This window comes from Zerene cesonia, chromosome 20, assembly GCF_012273895.1.
Source record: "Zerene cesonia ecotype Mississippi chromosome 20, Zerene_cesonia_1.1, whole genome shotgun sequence".
NCBI lineage: Eukaryota > Metazoa > Arthropoda > Insecta > Lepidoptera > Pieridae > Zerene > Zerene cesonia.
The window spans coordinates 4,360,830-4,370,031 of NC_052121.1; positions in this window are offsets into that span (position 1 = coordinate 4,360,830).

The window sequence follows — 9,202 nt, forward strand, 5'->3', positions numbered from 1 at the left end:
GACAGATTCGAAATTCAAATGTAATATTTTTTTATAATTAAGTGTAACAGTATTTATGGCCAGACTAAGTAGATAGAGGTTACGCATGCGTCAAGTAGATAAGGAACACAAGTGACGAAAGACGACGCGACTATCTTACGGTACTCTAAAAACGGACGGTATTATAAAAAAACTATGATGAGAAAATTTTAAAGTATCGAAAAAATTTGGTCACGAGGGGGAATTCGATCTCGCGCCATTTTGCCAAACCGTAGCAACACCTAGTCAAACCATCAATTCAAATTTGGAATTTATTCTAAAAATAATAAGAAACATAATAATATAAAGTTAAACTTACAAATTCAACCAACTCTTCCGTTCTGTTCGTTTTGTTAAAGATTTGTTTATTTTTCTATTAATTAATAGCTTTGAACTTTGTTATTTTGATTTCTTGTTGTGTTTTAATTATGTATAACCAAATTTCGAGTTATCTGTAGCATTAAATCATTCTTGTTTAATAAGAGCTTTAACATCATTAACATATGTCTCAATAGTCGTCGACGATCAGACAAATTATAGAAAAACAGTGTACGAGCATCGCTATAAATTTCGGGATGACAAAAATAGCATATTATAATTGATCTACGCCATTTGCCGTCCAGTTGATGACATTGCGATCGAGGGTCAGCGGTGCGGAAATGTTGGTGAGACAAGCCGACCGTGAATGTCACAAAATTGACTAAATTGAACCAGCATCCGTCACTTTGTACGAGATACGAGGAATCCAATTAATAATAGCCTAATCACCCTTATTTGTTTGCAGCGTGCCCTTATAAAATATCCGCTTCGTTTTGACTGAGTAAACTATTTTAATTAAACATTTGGGTAAATGAGGGTTGGGATGACATCGGTAATTTGGAATTTATTTAATGATTTATGATTTTGTTACTATTTATGGAGATAGGCCTTCTTCTTTTTCAAGTTTTTCCATATTATAACTTCCTCGCTGTTTTATGTTTAATCCTAGATAAGTACAATGAAAAAAGCTTTCTTGTAAAAAAAGAGATATGGTCAATTTCTCATCCATCTATAAGTATTATACATGGACCACAACCTTTCTTGCAAATTTTACCCGTCAAATATGCATTAAATATGTCAGGTAACAAATATATGTATGAAATATAAATTCTTGTACAAATATCCCTCACGAAGTTAACGAGTTTCTAAGGTCATAAACTGGAAAATTATAAAGTGATAGAGCCATCAAAAGGAGCTCTGTCACGCGTGCTAACAGCGACAACCAATCATCAAAGTATCGTTAGTGGGTGTCAAGTAATTACCTGTTACATCTCGTCATTATAGACACAAATTAAAACATAAAACGCTTTCAAGTCTGTAAAGTGACACGATGTTTATTGCCAATAATTACGCACGGATACATTAGTCTGGCATGTACAAGAAATTTGCTCAATTTCGTCAAAATAATACTTAAAGGGTGAAGCATTTATCTTTTAAAGAATCTTTTGGACGTATATTATTTTTTAATCAAGTTTTGTTGTTTAAATTGTATGTATAATACGTAAATACTTAGCTGAAAGATTTTTCTTATATCAAAAGCAACAAGATATACATTACATTCGATAGAAAAATAACTAGGTAACTAATAGTACTGTAATATATACAATATAGTATAGTATTATGATATCTGCGCTAATAGGGAATAATATAATAGTTTACTACTTACTGAAATTTAACTGACAAATTTCCTTGCTATAAAAATGCAGGCAAGGAGCTGTGTGTACCCATTATCCACCTTCTGTATTAGGTAAAAAAATACAATATAATAGTATTTTTATTTATGTATCTTGACCATTGTAGCTACATTGCTCGCTTTGTTCGTGTATTTATGGAACTACACTACAATTGAATATTGTTGATAAACTAGTTAACAAATGCAGGTTGTCCGGGCTGCGTGTGACCAGGTCAGAAGAAGTAGGTCACGCCGCTCACCCCTCCGCCCCACTCCAGCTATTTATTAATATCGCCCGAAATATGGAGGCTTCATGACGCATTCTCACTGTCCTCGTGTGCTATCGAATCAGGTGCTACAGTTGAATTTAGGTCAGGTTGTGCTGGTTACAGTATGGAGGAAGTTGTTGCTATGCAACAGTTGTTTCGTATACCTCTTTGCTGCAAAGCAAATTAATTATAGATTTTTTTTTATTGTACCGGTATTAATGATTTTTTTGTGTCGTCTCCGACTCCAAATGATTTAGATTTAGAATTTTAACCCGAGTGAAACCTTGTTCAAAAGCTGGTTAACTCATAGTATGTCTATTACTATAGAGCATAACCAACACTCCAAGCTGTATAATTTCAAAGTCCAAACAAATGGAAGTTGAACGGAAATGGGTTTGTTTATTGCAGAGAAAGATTCCCACTTTTATAGCGGCCGCAATTTTCTTTACACAACTGTGAATTTATCTGGACTATCTCTAACGGTGGCCATAAATCAGGATTCCAGATACTTTATCCCAACTAGCAGTAGCAAGCGGTCAATATTGGTTGATATCAAATGGTATTGAACTCCAGTTGAACGTTATTTTATAATGATGTGCTTCTATATATTATTATATAGATATTATATACCAATAGATATAATGAGTTACCTCATTATAGTCATAATAGACTCTTTACAACAAGTGAACTATTTTAAGAATTTATTTAATCATCAACCTATTTTCCTTTCTCCTTTACGCAGGATCTTTATTTTTATGCTACTTATTGTCAATTCTGTTTTAAAACTATTGATGAGATCTCAATATAAATTAATTTATACGTGGATTCCTGGAATTGACGATGTTTATTTAATCTTCTAGGTAGGATTATTGATGACATAATGGCGGCAGACATTATACCCACTACTAACTTATAATATATTCTATGTTATGGTCATAGTCATGGGCCTAATGGAAGTATGTGTCCATTATACATAGTATAATGTGTAATTTATTTAATCTTATTTATGCACTATCCTACTCCTCTCCCATAACTTAATTTTTCTTTGTGCGTCTGGTTGTTTGAAAGAAATCGCTATATAGCGACAAGATCGTCAATTGTTTTATTTTATAACTCGGTTAAGTTTCATTGAAAAGATTTAGAGCAATAAAGTATAAATAAATAAAATACATTCTTCATTTGATGTTGATGTGATGACACACAAGATAATGTGGGATATTGTGTTTTGTCCGTACATCACACTTGTGATATTATAAAGGTCTAGCTTTCGCACGCGTTAAATTTGGAGTAGTTTAATAGATAAAACCTCCTCTTGAATCATCTTCATCTATTAAAAAAAACTCATCAAAATACGTTGTAGTAGTTGTAGTAACGATCTTAGCATATCTACAAACATACATAGGGATAGACGCGGGAAGCGACTTCGCTTTATACTACTCGTATGTAGTGATTAGGGGACTATATATTTATCAGGATTGCTACTTAGATCTTAACCTCATTAATGACATTGATGATAAAATTAGATAATAGCTAAAAGTTGGTTGAATAAAATAGCTTGCCTTCCAAATTTTTATTAACAATATTAGTGGGATTCCAAGGAACAATTCATGGTAGTAGATCGTGCGCTATGTGGAGTGGTATTGCGTAACACGTTAGCATACATTGGCGTGCATCACTCAGCCTTGCCAACGGTATCAAGCTTCCCGGGCCGATGTCTGGGTGACCTTTGTATTCGTCGCTCGGAAACTAGGTCGTCGGCTTCTGACCTTTTTGTTTGTGTTGCAGTGGATTGAAAAAGACATGCGGTCTATGCCGATTGCTGGCCGGAAACGCACGAAAACTATTTCAGATGCAGTTGGATTGGAACGTGCTCTGTAGGTATACGTACATTTGGAATTTCGGATGCTACATTTTGTTATCAGCGTAGCCCTAGACATTCGCTTTTTTAAGCTCTTTCGTTTCGGTACCTTTAGGTACCTTAGATACCTTTTCTAACATATCTCTGAACTTTAGACACATTTAAATACCAACATAGCTTCTTTTAACAGACGCCATCTTAAATTTTAATAGTAATTATATTAATAATTATCGATTGATTTATGTGATCTCCGCTCCGTTTAATCACTTACTTATTCAGAATGATTTACTTATTGTACGACTATTAAAGAAGTCGTTAAGAAATAGGCTTACGGCATTGAGTGGAATTTATAGATTTTATGCATGTTTTATGACTTCGTTTGACCTCCACCATTCATACTTCTATTAACAATAGAAACGAACCTTGCATTTTATTTGGATGAAGGAGAGAACAGCGTTAAAGACAAGTCATCGGTACAAATAAATACTAAATGATTTTAAGTCACATTTTTGGTAATTCGAATATATTTTAATGTGGTATGTTATAAAATATATAGAATTACTTCAGTTTACAATTCATACAAGCATAAATCGAAGGACGATTCTTGCAATGTAAATTTAAGCATGGCAAATATCATATAATATAAATTTTGCAATAATCATGATGAATTACCATTTATATGAGTTATCAGTATCTGTATTCTTGGAATGTACGCAAGAAAACGCAATTCGATTGAACCATTATTCGATTAATGTCGATATCAATCGAGTAATGATTCATCGATTCGCCAAGTCAAGTGAATACGACACGGTGACTGAACACATTGTAAACAATGCTACAATGTTCAAGAATCGAGAATGATGTGCGATCTTGCAAGGAATCTATGGCTTATCGAACAATCATGCGAATAGAATACCTATCCTTGCTGGTTTCTTTATTATCTGCTAATCCATTGGAACTGTAAGAGCTACGTAATGGATTTGTACGTTCAATTTATAATTGAATACAATAAATTGGTTCCGATTCAAGATATGTTATGATATGATATGTTTTGTATTTAATGGGTCTCTTTCAGCCCTAAGGCTATTTAGTATGTAAGTAGTCTAAGAAGAAAAATGACGTTTCGTGACCATATTTTAGTGGTATGGGTATGGGTAATAGATCAGACTTATTTATAAGGATAAACAAATCATAAATCAGAAAGGCAAAATTTAAGGTATTAACACAAAAATATATATAGCAGCTTCGTACAATAGATGTTAAGGAAGTACCTACAAAGGTACTTACAAAATTAGAACAGGTTGAATAGGCATATCTATACTCGGAGCGAGGAAGGATCAAACATCTCTTAAAATATTAAATTAGGAGGGAATCAATCAATCAAGATAAATTCTACGTGTTTTAGACAAAAGAACTCGTAGCAAGGTAGCAATTTCATACTTCAAAGAGATTATTTAATGTAGGCAGTGGGTGGTCTAGTACCTACAAAAATTAGCATAGAGTAGCTACATACAATAGGTAGCCATTTGCTCTGTAATAAGACATACACAGAATGATTCCATAATTTCAACGTCCATGCTGTTTACCTGTTGTCGTGGTGTGCCCTACACACGTGCATAATTTATGCAGGCTGTAGTAAGGTATGTTATCTTCTGTCGAGTATCCGACTAGTACAAGCCTAGCTCCGCGAATATGCAAATATCTTTTTTCCGTCGGCGTCGGCGAAATCTACAAAATCGTGCCTGCTCCGACTAGATAATGAACAGAGATAGCGGCTACGTGAGCCAACAGCTAATTAATCACACCTGAATCTTAACAAGCACCGCCCCGCGGATTTCCTCTCATTAAAATTGTCTTTGTTTACCTCGCAACATGTCGAGTATGGGTAATGTGTCTAATAGCTGGACGCAAATTAAGTACCTATTTTATTTAAGGGCTTGCGATTAATCAGATCATTATCTTCATAAAATATAGAGGTAGAATAGATAATAATGGTGAATAATGAATTTCAGCGCTTGCATTCTCAAGTTATAGTTGATTTAGGATGTAGGCAAGATAACATCAATTATTGTGTATGTTATGTGAATTTTTTCTCAATCTTCTAAAAACAACATAATCAAAAATTTGTGCTAAGACAAAGCTTGCCCAGTGATACAATATATTAAAATAAGCACTTAGTAGATTCTGTATGTGGTAGTCGAGCAAGCTTCGGCACGCATTGGGCCAGCTCGCACCGGGGAAGTACCACACCCCCACAGGAGACCGGCATGAAATATCTGCTGTGTTTCGTTCGGTGAGTGGGGGAGCTGGAGGCCCATATCCTTTTCCTTGCCCTTCCCAGTCCTTTCCTTTATCCTCTCGGCACTCCTTTCTTTACCCTTTCCCAATTTCAACTCCATTCCATTTGAAGAGGCGTAAGGTCTGCAATGGACCTTATGCCTCTCCAAATGTTCATGGCCGTAGCGCTTACCATCAGGCGTCCCACCAGATCCATTTGCCGACAGTCACATAAAAAAAAGATTTTTCCTATTAAGAATAATTCTGAACTCACCTTTCAGTGACCGGTGTGATCTTGGTGATATTGTCGGTAGTCGTTAGGTTCTCCACTTTTACGGTTTATATAAACTTATAACACGAAATCACTTATTGCAATTGGCAGTTGAAATTATTGCTTTAATTGACGAACTGCATTATATTATTAGTAACGTAATTTAACGACCACAGATAGGAGCGGGTTCGAACCTGGAACAATAAAATTCAAGTTAGTACGGTATAAAATTTAATAAACAGCCTTCTTACCTATAAACTATTTAGTTATGCGAGCTAACTAAAGATCACTAGCAAGATACCTAACTCAAGTTTTCAAGATGACGACAGCTGATAAGCGGCCATGAATAAAATTTAAATAAATTATATTTTATTTTCTTAATTAATAAATAATTTTAGTATGGAACCCATCGTATACATATAATATGTTGTTAATTTAATGTTATTTTATTATTTTTTAATCCTTTCTTTATGAATCCTTTAAATTATATCAAATTAAAATTAAAATTATAAATCCAAAGTTGTATTTATTTCGAAATATAATGATGAGAGTATATTTTTATTCCTACTGTATGAACGTTATGTGACGTTATGAAATTGAACAGGTTTTTTATTTCAGGTAGATACTGCATGACGCTAATCTGTTTCGTTCTAGGTTTTTACAGTTGACGACATTATTATATACTTAATTTAAATATACATAACGTCTTTACAAAAAGATTACATAGTAGCTTATATTCATAACATAATAATTCGTACGTATTTGGTAAAATATGGTGGTCAAAATAATATTATACCGTTTAATATCACATTTTCAGCAATCAAGTTAGTATATTGCATTTATCTTAGTCTTTCTTTGAGGTATACATTTCGTCTCATATCAGTTTTCAAGCCGTTAATGATATGAATATACTAATAATATCTTCAATTACATCTTGCCGTTCGAAAAAGACATTTCAAACCTCCGCGAACACGTTGCGGTCGATCGTAATCTAAGCAAGGCATACGTTCGATTACATTGCGAAAACTTTACATTGAAAGTAATTGAGAAACAATAGATCCGACCGCGAATTCATCACCACGAGTTATTAACACGAAGTTGTTTCGAAGAATTCTGCGACCAACAAATAAAAACGAATTCGTACCCTTGCCCTTGGGTACGAAATGTGCGGTGTAATAAACCGAAAGCGTCAGTGTCGAATGCGATCCTCTTAAAACATGTGAGGCATTTCAGCCTCAAACATCATCAAAATAAAGCAGGTATTTCTTTATACTTCGACTCCCGATGCAATGAGTTAGCTAGACAGTTTGAATGTCAAACCAATGATCGACAGCGACTGCTGCAGCAGTGCAATAAAAAAATAATTTATTCACGTCTGAGTAAATAAGATGATAGCTATGCAAATTGAACATTTGGCTCGGCTTGAGCAACGGAAGCCGAAGATAGGAGTAAATTAGGCAATCTTATGATCGTAATCTCTCCATATTCACGCTTATGTAACCTCTGATGATCAGAACTCGTAAAATTCAAAGTTATTGGGTTAATCTCTTGGAATTTTCGAGTTGAGTGGAAGATGTAATGTTTGCTGAATACTGAATGATGCATAAACAAGACTAGGTACATTATTTTGCGAAAAGATGAAACAGGCTAATAAAAATTTGAATCTGAAACACCTACACGCAATGCAGTAGCACGATAACAATTCAGAAAATATCAAATTAAACTGAAGATTCAATTCTACATGCACGAAACTTCATGATTTTAGAATCTTATTTTTAATAGAATAATTAAATATTATATCGGTAATCGATTGAATAAATTCTTACCAATATCTGAACATAAACAAACATTTGTTGCTATTAACTATTATTTATACAATTTAAAAGAAAAAAACCAAATGTTGGATAAGGTAAACTTGTATCATTTTATGCTCGTAACTAGATTCGACATCACCAATTCGCTTTGTGTTTCACTACATTCATAGTGATATTACATATTATGCGTTCGAAGAGTATCTAGGACAGGCTCTATGCGCCAAATATTGTGAAGGCCGCTTCGAGGTAAATCTGGCGAGGCATTGAACTATGAAATGCCGGAAGTCGAGGCCGATGACTGATGAGTGCTACCGACCTAACATAGGGCTGCCTTATATATAATATATATTCGATAAACAGAACAATAAAAATGTTATATTTTAAGAGTATATACTACTGGTATAGTCAGGTCATTGCAAGCTTGATACGGCGGAAAGTTTAGAGATTCCAGCTATCACAAAATAAATGCTGTAAAATACTTCTACTATTACGATCAATGAAGTCTTCTCAGCCGTCAATTGCACACACTGCAATTAGTTATCAGATGATATTTTTAGGTGCGATTCGGTCTGACAACGTAACATCACTGTGGTGAATCATACGCTTGAAGGTAATGATGACATTGATGGCATTTGCATGCTCACTGTCGAGATTTACTACAAAATGCAATTATTCTCAAAATCTATTCAATCTAGATGGTACAGATATACAGAATAGTGAAATCTACGAACGCCGTTAAATTCCGAATCCAAATAAGTTTGTGATTTTTCTTTTTTATTTGCTCTCACTTTTCGTAACACAAATTATTGTTAAGGTACTTGAGTTTTTCGTATATTTTGTTAAAGCAGAAATAGTAAAAGAATTGTTTTATTTATGTTCAAGAAGTTTTAAATTATAACTGCACAAGCACTGCGTCTCCTGTTCCAATGAAAGAAGCAAACAACGAAATTACAGACTGAAATCTCTCTCTCGTGCTCGCTTCGT